This window comes from Galleria mellonella, unplaced genomic scaffold (genome assembly GCF_026898425.1).
Source record: "Galleria mellonella isolate WM207_F2 unplaced genomic scaffold, CSIRO_AGI_GalMel_v1 utg113, whole genome shotgun sequence".
In the NCBI taxonomy this organism is placed as follows: Eukaryota; Metazoa; Arthropoda; class Insecta; order Lepidoptera; family Pyralidae; genus Galleria; species Galleria mellonella.
Window position 1 is genome coordinate 66,674 of NW_026441975.1, and position 13,140 is coordinate 79,813.

At 32.1% G+C, this 13,140-nt stretch overlaps 1 protein-coding gene across 2 annotated transcripts in view; it reads left to right on the forward strand.

Annotated features, from left to right (window-relative positions):
• Positions 1-249: 249 nt before the first annotated feature.
• The window catches only part of LOC113512837 (uncharacterized), a 29,501-nt gene continuing 16,610 nt past the window's right edge, over positions 250-13,140 (forward strand). Inside the window, exon 1 of one of the 2 annotated variants that reach the window (XM_052892906.1) lies at positions 250-386. The gene's annotated coding sequence lies outside the window, so the exon portion shown is untranslated. Of the gene's footprint in view, positions 387-461; positions 714-13,140 lie in introns of those variants that run through there. The other variant, XM_026896771.3, reaches the window with a different exon arrangement.

Genomic DNA, 13,140 nt, shown 5'->3' on the forward strand with positions numbered 1-13,140 from the left:
TAATAACTATCTTGGAATAATAAATGTTGCATATTTTATTTTTAATCAATTTATTTCAATTTAATCAGTTTTGCATTAATAACAAATTCAAATGTGTATTCATAATACAAGACACTGCTACTAGATGGAGTCACTTGTATGGTAAACAACGAAATAATGTCACACCCCAATATAACTAATTGATAAACGATTACGCGATATTGTGAAATAAAAACATCTTTCCATTTGTGTTGTGAATATTTCTAATTCATCGACTCTAAGAAATTGTATTATTTGTGATTTTTTCCTTGCATTTATTGCAATAAGAAAATGACGTTTATTGTGTTTGAAGTTCTCAAAAACGAGAGTCATGTTACTTGTCTCGCTCTAGAACTCGCGACTGTTCGGTAAGTTAGAGTGAATAACAAGATGCCATTATTGCGTTTCAAGTACAGCAGACTTCGTATCAGCTGACAAGCAAAGCAAAAACAGTCGGTACGCGACCATCTTGTCAAAACTGAACTCGGTGACAACAAATAAATATTGTAAAATGTCCTAAATCGCTTGTAATAACATAAAGTTTACTTTGTATTTCATAAAGTAAAGTGTTTATTTTGCGTTAGTGTTGTTTTCGACACGCTTACTATACATTTTGCTCAATATTTTCGGGTTTGTGTTGCGTCAAATGACGTCATGTATGTGATTATTAAACACGTATCGCGGCTGACGAGTTCGTAAGTATTTTCTTTTATTTTTGTGTTATTTTTTAATAAATAGAGTGTGTTACGAGTGCTTTTCCGTTGTTGGTCAGTGCGAGTTTCATTCATGAATCTTTAAGAAACAAACGCGGGGGCCCCTCGAGTTTCCCATACGTGACGAGCGCTGTGCTATAGAAGTTTTGAATGCCCTTGAAAATTATGCAGCAAAAATCGCGTCGTTGTGGCGATGGTCTACAACCATTGATCTGCAGTTACTGCTTTCTGTTCCATTCATGATGACGGCCTCTGAAGGTCGTTATTGCCTCCACATATTCCGCTTGGCAACGAAACGCCCGTCGCGCGCACTTGACTAAAAATGGAACGCTCTCGACACGTAGAAAGTACATTACAGTATTGTGTATGAACATTGAAAGTGTATAAACATGTAATATTTATGTATATTAGGTAAGTTTGTGTCTGAAAATGGCCGTCCTATCGCATCGCAGTGGCGTATATCTATAGGTAATGGTTGTCGCGTAGCACTTGTGTACTTACCTAGTTTTTTTAGTTCACCTACCTACATACCACACATGTCTGGCCTCCGCTAACTTTCAACACAGGCAAAAATTGCAGTTATCTAATAACATAAGTAATATTAATTGGTATAGATATAGATACGGTACCTCTAAACGTGATTAAGTACAGAAAATTAACATAAATAGTTAATAACTAGGCGCCTAGGTGGGTACCTGAAGTACCTACCAAATATTTCATAATTTTTATACACTCGTTTAGATTAAACGAGTCATTCTGTAATTTTAATTTTGATAGATACGAAACTGGATTACCTAATTAGTTAGAGGAAAATAATGACGTGTGTACGTAACATCTTGACCAGTAATTGTCAAAGTGTGTGTGTGGTAACGCCCACCAGCATTCTTGGGTGCTGAACGCTTTCAGAAGGTAGCAGATTGCTTTGAAAAAATAAGGTAGGCATATTGCAATATAACAAAAAAAATAATATTGATATCGTATTTTCCTAGTTTTACAGTTCTAAGGTTTCCGTAGCGCCGTAATTTGATGAGTTTTTATGAATGAAAATGACTTAATATATTCTGGTGTGCAGTGTGCACAAATTTTTGACGCTGTATATAAGACATGATCTTCCATAACATGGAATTTACAGTCGGGTTATTTGTCACTTTGTCACGACCATTTATTTTTACAACCTTCCGAAAAAAAAAATAAGTGGTTCTCAAAGTCGGCGGTAAGCTAAATCAACAATGTATTTCGGAAAATAGAATAAAATTAATTGACTAAGTAGTATTATCACAGAAATGTTGTTGTTCCCAATTATTTTTACAATTATTAGGTACCTACTTCATGTCACGACACGAATCACATGAATGTTAAAATGAAATTGAAAAAGCTATGCAAATATTTGCAAATGATTGCATAAATTGTAAAATAAGAATTTCAGTTGAAAAATATTTTTAATACATTTCATTTCAATAAATTGCATAATGAATGAATATGAATTTCTAAACGAAACAACATAGTCATACAATCTCGTGTACGTGACAGTTATTTAGCGATCTTCACACGGCATTTCTACACTCGATGTCAATCAAAATGACATTGATGAACACCATGTTCGAATTTTTATTGCAATTTTTGAATTATGAATTAATTTTGTACTAAAAATAGGGTAATTTTAAAAAATATATACTCCTTTTGAATATATTTTGGATTTGCTTTTTTATGTATGATGTACGTTGAATACGCCCAGCCTTCGTACATTTGTAACATCTTTAGTACAATAAAAGCATTGCACAATTATATATATATATATATATATATATATTAATTTAGTCCATTTTTGTGGGTATAATCCGTCTGCCGCGATTGCATCAATATCAGTACCGGAGGTGGGAGGAATTGTTAGTAACGTCTAGAAGCCCATTACTAGCAATAGATCCTATTAGGTCGACCTTCACACTGTTCCCCCTGGAAACCATCGTGATTGTTTTTTGATGAATTCATCTCGATGAATCAAATGACCTATTTTCATTCTTACCAATGATCCCCACTGGTGTTCCGCCAGCATAATACTGAAAACGCAAACGGAATTATAATTACATTACCAGTTATTTAAAAAAGGTGGCAGAGTTGTGATAGCTGTGATAAATGGTTATACACTTCATCACCAAGTATGTTTAACATGTGAAGACACTTATATGTTTATATGGCATCTGAAACTTGTTCTAGTAATTATTCTGTACGTATACTTGATTTCATCAAATATCGACTCCCATTACGTCAATATACTAATGTTACCTTCCCTTATTATGTATAATTCCTTCCACTAAATGACTAGTATAATATTACTACCATTATGCAGGCTCGTTATGCGACGTTAATTAATATGGCTGTAATGGGGGAAAAGAGATTATTAGTAATGGAGACTGAGAATCCCATTGCTAGCAATATACCCAACCAGGTCGACCTCCTCGCGGTTCTCCCAGGAAACTATCATGGTTAATTCCTGTTGAATTCATCATGATGGGCTAACTGGCCTGTTTTCTATCTATGTATTCTATCACGCTTCACTGGTGCTCCGCCAGCGTATCCCGTTAGAGCAGGCGGGGTTACCATACCATTTTCACCCATAAAAAAAAAATGTCTGTAATATATTTAAAATACATTACGAGATCTATTATCATAGAATAAAATAGGAATGTGGTTATACTTTTTTTCTATTCTTTAAATCTGTCATATGTCTAATCTACTAAATTTCATACTTATAAATATTTGGCAATAATAAATTAGTAAATTTTTATTTACCTATAAATGGCAGTGTTATTCAATCTTTATATCGCGAACCCTCGTGGGGGGTCGTAATTTTACTCGGTATAAAGGTCTAGGTCATAAAACAAGTTAAAAACAAGAGTCGTTCATTCTATCATCATCATATCAACCGTTGACTGTCCACTGCTGAACACAGGCCTTCCCCATAAGGTGGTTGCTAGTAATTGCCACGCTTGGCAGGCGGTTTGACAACCGTAGTTAGGTTTTGGTGATATTTTAAGACGGACGCTACTACCCATCCCTCGACCATTAAGTTCCCTTTGTCGTCTCTTACTAAACCCACGAGAAAATAAGGCGTAGCCCATTCTATGTCGGAAACACATGGCAATGGTAATACTACAATAAAATTCAAAAATATCAATGAGAAGACTGTTGTAAGGAATCTAATGATTTCTTTATAATTACTGATGGTATCATGATATACAATCAAACAGATTCATTGTCTTCAATACGTTTAACTTATTTTGATGAAAATCCGATCATTCTAGTGTATATTTATATATGTATGAATTTATACGTATAGTTTAAGAACCACTGTACCACATTTACATAATAGGCACGGCTTTTACAGAAGCCTAAAAAATTGTTTTCATTGGAATCTATTAATATACCATTTATACCTTCGGCCACCAAAAACTGACACTGTCTGTAATAAGTAGTAAATAAACATTTTTTTATAAAAAAAAAATCATCCAACATTGCAGATTCACGACAATGTATCGTAACATGCCTACATATATATATACACACATAAAGCAATAAAAAATACACAGGAATTGGAAATTTATCTTTTTGAATCTTCTTAATCATCTCTTAATAATGCTATGCAATAGTATCCTACTTTTGATCCACTGTTAAGTATATACATATATAACTTCTGATAATTTATTATTTATTGTATTATTTTTCCATCATATACGAGTACATTATTTTTTTTTTATATAAACCCTACTCCTTTTGGGTTCTCAAAGTTGACTGGAAGAAATCCCTTTCAGGGATAAGTACGCCTGTGTACCTACATATTTGTACTTACATATAACCTATTATCTATACTATAAATGAGTGTACAAAAGCATATAAATAAAGATATAAAAATTCTCAAACTCTAGTGATAAAAATATCACAGACTGTAACACTTCCTACAGTAGTTTTAGTTATGCGTCTAAACTGATATACGCCGACACAACAGTATCATTATTTGCGGTTTATATTGTCACATTTATTAACTGACCAGGGTTGCCCCTCATAAGAATGAATAAATGAATGATTATACTTTATATATAATATAGGATATATATACAAAGTACTATAATTACGTTTCAATTATTATTTTTGAATTTGAAGTCAAAATTTTTATCACAATCATTAATAAAGTTTCAAATAGTTACATATGTTAGAGCTAGTTAACATAACAATATTATTGTACGATTCTTATTTGGTATATTATAAATTATTTATTATAAAAACTGAAATGTAACATGATAAAGTAATCGAATTAATTCGACTTGAGGCAACCCTAATCTTACATTACTGTGCTTAAAATTATGTATCGGTACTTCCCGCACTATACAGATAAGGTTGCCATTACCAGTTCTGTCAGTGGCATTATGTTGTTAATATCACTACGAAGCACTATTATAAAAATATGAGTTAAAATATGGGTATTCCCTTCATTATAAAGATATTTCTTTGAAGTGTATTATTATGTGGTGTGGATATGTATGCTAGCTAACAAACAAACACTGATTGTAAATCATTATCTTGTTTACTTCTTTGAATATTTTAAACTAGCTAAAATCCGAGTATCTTCACAAACTTTCACATTTATAATGTTAGTAAGTAATCTTTTATTATTTACAAAAAATGCGGGATAATATTAATGAGTAACTTATTGCTATTTCAATAAATTTTCTAAGTATTCCAAAGATTCTGTCAGATTATTATTCATAATTATGTAGGTAGACATAGTATCAAGATAGTGTGTGAGAATCTTGATTATAATAAATCAGTCGTTGTTCCAAGCTCTTCATTGACGTGCTCCACCAATTAATGTTGACAGATTCTACATGTCATAAAAAATATAAACTTTAATATTACAATTATATTTTTACAGTAACAGTTGCATTATACAGTGTAAGTAACCATTTTAAATAGGTATTTGTCTTCTGTACAAACAAGATGATTCTGATAAACAAGCTGGCAGCCCATTTGATCAATCAAAATCCAATCTTAATAGCTTTATTAATGCACGCAAAGCCGTCTCTTGCAAACTTGAACAGCATCAGTACCTTTGAACATCAAAGGATACACAAATGCTACACATGGGGCCCATAGAAACTTCACGCTGACTTAAGGCGCGGTACTCGATGGGGATCAGAGTACCGCGCCTTAAGTCGAGGTCCGAGCCACTCAGGCGCCTTTCGGCATTCGTCGTAATCCATCAGTACGTTTTCTCGCGCCTTGGAGTGCACTTTGTACTCGCCCCTGCACACGTCCAGTGAAGCTGTAAAGGCCTTTTGTGGCCAACAGCAGTAGTTTAGCTAGATTAAAAAAATCGCCATTCCTGAAGACTAAGGTGTTATGCCTCCAAACCCTGTAACTTCACAGATGCTTGGTTATAGAAACAATTGAAACAATATACTAATTGTCTTCACAAACGACATTTTTTGTACAATCTCTTTTTAGTAAAATTCTATTGCATAATCTGATCCCATGTTAGTTACCACTCCATCGTTGTCGCCTCTTGAGGCTGAATCACAGCATAATACAGTTTGCTAGTGATATGGATTTGTGTCAGATTTTGAACTGGGCTACTGGCTGCTTCAGACCATTCTAGGTACTATTTTTATTATGTGACTAAATAGCAGTAACACATACTTTGTTACCGTACAACAGAAATACGTAAAATGCTAGTAGTACTCTGTACTTATATAAACGAATCACATAAAATCTTTTACTATCTGTTCAATATCTATCCCTATCTATATTAATATTAATTTAATGAAAATATATCTGTTTGTTTCAATAGAATTTAATGCCATCTAAATGAGAATAGTAAGTAACGAATTGAAACATTCAATGCGTAATATTAATCGATTATTAATTTATACTATTATTGAACATTAACATTCTTTTATTGGCAGATCAATTATTCGTTTATATTTATTTTTATTAAATTGTAGTAAATTAGAGCGGCCTATACTCGTAATTTTTCAATTTTCTCATTTCAGATATATATGTATTATCATTCAGTTAGGATAGGCACGTGTATTATTGATAACATAATCAAATTGTAGTTATAAGAAAAAGCAGTACGTGCTATTATGAATACACTGGAACATAAACACATGTGTAAATATAGCGAATGTATGTAGATTGTATGTAGCCACCTACACCAATAAAACAGGGTGAATGTACGTACCTACGGTCCTCCTATTATTACTTTGTTCTAATAATGTCGTAATAATAAATTATAATGCAACGATATTTTGTCACAATTAAGCACCCTATTTTTTTTTTTTTGTGATTAAAAATGTACAAGAACTGCATTTAGTACATTTTTATTGTACTACTCTTGCATTCATGCCGTGTGATCCTATCATAGAATGGGCCACTTTCTTTCCCGTAGGTGTCGTAAGAGGACTAATTAACTTAATGGTTGATGGATGGGTAGCAACGTCGCTTATGTTCAACAGTCAGTCAACGGCTGATATGCTGATGATGACTTTTGGATTCCCGATCCGACTAATGTTCTGGTAATGAAAAAATTACTTATTAGTCTTAATACAATATATACCGGTTGAGCGTAACCATATTGGATTCGAATATGTTATGTTCCCAACTCCATGTAAAGTTAGCTGTGAAATTTTTTATCAATAACAACTGTTCGCAGAAGAGCTAATTTAATTTGCATTTGTACATTCAAAGTATTTTTTATCTCAGTGTATAAATAACAGAACAGTACAGTTGTTAAGTAATCCCAAGGTTTACTTTAGATAAGGCCAACTTAGTAAAAGAACTTTTTTAAATGAGCCTGGATATGGCTCTTCGATGGTATGTTCTAGGCTTCGAACATTTAACACAGACATCAGGAGATACTTCAAAACTTTCTCCTCTGAAATTTAAAATACTTATGGGCAATTTTTTCATAGTTTTTGTGTAAAGACCAATCATAAATCGGCTAATGAGGACTACATAAATCATTTAAAGTTAATTTATATTGTCTTTGCATTTTCCTAATTATGAACGGCCGAGCGTGATTCATCCGCAGAGTTACGTTTTGTAAAAGCATTTCACTATCCATGTCCGTCTTTAGCATAAAGAAATTAAGCATTTTTTCATACGAAAAAAAAATAGATGGCTTACATATAAGAAAATAGAATGACCAATATAAAATCAAAGTAGAAAAATGTAACTTGTAGAATGCTGAAAATGATTAAGTTGCAACAACATCTTGTAATTATACTCTTTAACATCATAACATAAATCATCGTCATCATATCAGCAGTTAACTGTCCACTGCTGAACATAGATTTTGCCGGTTTTTGGTGATGTTTCAAGAGAGACGACGACGAGGCCTTCCTTTTTTTTATCTTTCGACCACAAAATTTCCTTAGTCGTACATCTAACACTTACACAATATGCTAAATAAAAATTTTGTTCCACAAAAAATATACGTTTCAGTCGTGCCGAAAATAGTTATTTTGATTTGACTGAACCGATTTTGATAAAATTTCTATGGGATCTGAAAGTATCATATATCCTTTCAGAAAAAAAAAGAATCGATACAGAACAAATCGATAAATACAACCGAATTATGAATCTCGTCTTGTTTTAAAGTATTTTTTGTAGGTAGATGTCTGTGTTGAAGGTGTGGTTGTTCGACCGAGAACCATCTTTTTTCCTATTATTTGTTTTCGTTCACGTGCTCCACAATAAAGCGAAGCAAGCAGCTTATAAATAGCCGGATGCTTATACCGTGAGTACAATACAACTTAATTTGTTTACGCTTTCGATCACGCTCCAACTTTATAGACAGATTGGAGAAATTATTGGCCTCGATGCAATGTCGGAAATGTCGCAAATTTATGTAATTCCATTTAATTACAGTGTCACAGGTCACCAGAGCTCCATTTGTTATAAGTTCCACGTCGGCAATCCCGTTCGAATTACGACTTCTTGCTTCTATGCTTTGCTATTTGTAATGATTTAAGTATTGTGAAATAATAAACAAGATATTCAAAATAAAATCAAGAAAAGTATTATTGTAAACGTCAATGATAGCCTTTACTTTGATATTAATACGAAAAGTTTCCATTGTATATTATTAAGCTAATATAGGTCATCATCGGCACTATTTAATCTATAATGTACTTAAAGTATCAATTTTTTTTTTTAATATATATATGTAGATTACGTATTAGCGTATTATAAATATTTAAAGATGTACGTTTAGATATTTTGTTCCTTGATCGCGCGTAAACGGATTTGGATAAAATATGGAACGCAGACGGACCGAGATTGTTATTCTAACAAATTTGAATTAGTTTGATGGGTGGAAACGATAGTGAAATTACGGGTTGCCATGACGTCACAGCACATTATGTCATGTGTGCTATTCATATTTTTAGATGACAATCACCAACTTTCCAGCTAGTGGGCCGTCATAATTTTTTATTACTAACTTTTACCCGAGACTTCGTCCGCGTGACCGGGATATGTTTACTGAACGGCATAAAAGTAGCATATTCTTCTCCATCTCATATACTACGTGTATGCCAGATGTCATAGTGATTGCTAGGTAACAAACACACTTTTTGCTATTGATTTGCTATTCTATGTGTCATAAAAACTTACTTACGTACATTTGATCCAGTATGACGCATCGATCAATTTAGTAATAAGTACTCGTTGTTTTACGATCCTAATTTCTTTGGAAAAAAATATCAATTTAATCGGTAGAACAAGAAGGAAAAAGTTTGTTAGTAATGGAGACTAAAAATCCCATTGCTAGCAATATACCCAACCAGGTCGACCCCCTCGTGATTCCCCATGGAAACTATCATGATTAATTCCTAATGAATTCATCATTCTCATAAATCACCCTTCACTAGTGCTGCGCCAGCGTATCTCGTTAGCGCAGGCGGAGTTATCATTCCATTTTCACCCATCAAAATAAAAATGTTCTACACATTTTTATTACACACCCAAAAGAATGCTTCTGATTTCAATATCGCCTATATAATATTGATATTTAGTCTACTAACAAGTTTCAGAAATCATTTGCTATGCTATTAATAAAATGTATGAATGAATTTTTTATACTCGTATATTACATAGTTACAATCACACAACACAAAGTGGTTTATTTAATCAAATATGTATTTAGTATAACGATATGTTGGTTATAATTAGGATTTTCCTCGTGCATAATGTGCAAATTCCACGTTATTTGAGTTTATAAACGGGATATTTTATTTTAAAACGCTGCAATAAAGAGTGATGTAAGTAATATGATCACAGACATGAAATTAAATAGATATCTTACCTTCATATTTTGTGTGGCAATGTTCTTAATAATATTATAAATGTGAAAGTGGATTTGTTTGTTTGTTATCTTAACTCGCCTTAATGGCTTTACGTCAATAACTATGAAATTTAGTATACACGTACTATATGGGATTTTATGCAACTTATAATGGCAAACAAGTTGACAATCCACCTTTAAAAAAGCTAGTTTTGCCATAAATGCCATAAAATAAAAAGGGCGTACGTAACTTTTTGTAGTACCTATTATGTACCAACTTTGAGCTCGGGCTAAATTCAAATCGAAGTTTCTCCATAATTACACTACAAATTTGATCGAAAACAATTAATAATTTATAAAATCAGGTAATATTTTCTAAAGTATTTGTAACGGTACGAAGTTTTCTGTCAAAAAATAACTTTTATAACATCACTATTAAGTAGAAAAATATGCCATGATTAATTTCATTAAAAGCGAATTACTTGTATCGTCTGTCAAGTCGGAATACGAATAATTGTTACAGTTTTGGGTTTACATTAACTTATAAATCTAAACACATTTTATATTATCTTATTTAACATCAAATTAAAATTAAGTCAAACCTTATAAAGAACTGTGTAATGTTATTAAATGACTTGGATAGGAAAAATAAAATTATCTTGAGATTGATTCCTGATCACTCATACATGTGGCTGACATGCCTTAAAGATTAAAACTCAGATATCTCAAACCAGAGAACTCAAAAGCATAATAATAGCTGGATTCTATTGCCAGGATTACACGAAAGCTCTGATTAGAAGTTTTAGAAAACTACTCAAAGAAATTAACTCTTAAGTTAAATCAATACTTGTGTATTTAACAAGGGCTCTCACTGGACACTGCAAACTAAATAAGCACACCAAAATAGGCTTATGCCCAAAAACCGTTTACAGATTATGAAACGATGAGGACGGAACATCACAGCCCACTCATGCACAAACGATATATCTCCTTGCAAAAATACACTTTATATCCTAAAGAGATAAAAACATCGTTGCTAAAATCTTAAAATTCCTATCATCGACAAGAATTAACAGCAAACTTTAAAAAAGAGCGAGCACAATAGATCACAGAGATCACAGTGTCAGGTTTTTCTGCCCGACAAGGCTTATTTCTTCATAATAATAATAAATAACGCCTGCTTCACAGTTATATAACGTAGATCTGTAATCGTTTTTATTTGCAAATCGTATATTATAAATGTTATAGACCACATATCTAGCTTAATGATTAATAACAGAATGTTATCGTATTATTAATCATAATACATTTATTAATTATCATAATTAATTCATTTAATTATGCATTCCGTATAGGATGTAGTTAGTAAATGTAATCGCTGCAAAATGATATAGGTACATTATAGCAGGACAGCTCATAATAATCGAATTAAGTATATATTAATGTCAGAGAGTAAACTACTTGTTTACTTATTTTAAAGGCCCAATACAACTTTTTACACAACTGCCTAAAATGAGGGCTCATGTGTTTATGTATGTGCGTTTCATTATTCCACCATAACTTTTAAACGCCTAAACAGATTTGGATGTCTTATCATTAGCATGTTTACGTTATCCCGAGTGAAACAATTTTTTTGAATAGTTGGTTTTTTGTAATTGGCAAAACAATCGGGTTTTTAATTGTCAAAGTTTAAAAATGTACTTATTTAATTTAATTTTTTATCCGAAATTACCTACGTTAAAACTACTGAACGGATTGCTATGAAATTTTACGTATTTATTTAGCTAATTGTGAATTAATACATACGCAGATTGTAATCAATTTAGAAAAATACCTATAGGAGTAAATTTCAATTAAATTTCAAAATAGAGAAACATAGGCGACGGTTCCCACTTTCCTTAAGATAGGTCACCGTGTTAACTATTCAATGTTACATAGAAAAAAACGTAATTAGAGTTGCAAAAAAGTGATCCACATCCTATTTTCACCCGTGAACCTGTTAAAATTAAGAAGATAAATACATTTTTTACATATTATTTGTCCCAAAACATGACAACGATAATGAGAGACGATGAGATAGCGAGCGATCTTGCGATATACACTGTTGTTATTTTTTTATAATCTAGTATTTTATTATTATAGGTATAATATTAGATTATTGTTTATTTAATATAGTATCTACAATTATTTATAAATAGTTATCTGCTTTTATAATATTAACGACAATCAGAAATAATATCAAGGTTGCAAACTTGAATGTGGGACCTGTGTGGCCGGTGACATTTTATTTGACTTGCATTTCCAATTTATATCTATTGTATGTATACTAGTATTTCTGGTTGCCTACCTATAATAATCACAAATACAAACTAAAAACGTGACTGTCACAGGAAATCTAATTTAACTAGTTTTTTATGTATTATATATTCACAACAAGTTTCTTACAATGTAGCCAAATATAAACCAATTTTTTAGTATTCTACGAAGAAAAAATAATATTTTTAAGTACTACCTAATCACGCCTCATGCTTGATTTACTGGCATGACCCAAAATCGAATTCGGAGCCTCACATATGCAAAACATTCACCATTATGCAACAAAGTTTGCTAATTTCAAACATAAAATATATTCGAAAACCGCACTTAATCTGACAATTTTGTACCTCTAGAAGTGGATCATGAACGAATTTTATTCTGTTCCCTTTTCTTTATTATTAGTGATGATTTTTAAAAAAATTATCATTTATTTTATTACACTACTTTCGAGATACCTTTTAAGAGTCGTTATCGCATTATCAGCATTTGTTTAATCTGATGGTAAGTGATTGATAACGGCATTACTTTTAAAAAGGAATTTCCTGAAGGTTATGTTGTCGTATCGGTTTACTGCTGCTTTGATTCAAAGATCGTGGGAGAAAGTGAAAAACGCATACTTGTATGGTTGGGATACAGTTTATTTGTCATGGTGAAAATCTGCAGCAGGTATCAATCCGAACAATTCTTAACTCCCCATGATAAATTCGGTAAAAATGCACAGAGATGCAACATCTCTACGCAGTTCCAGTGGGT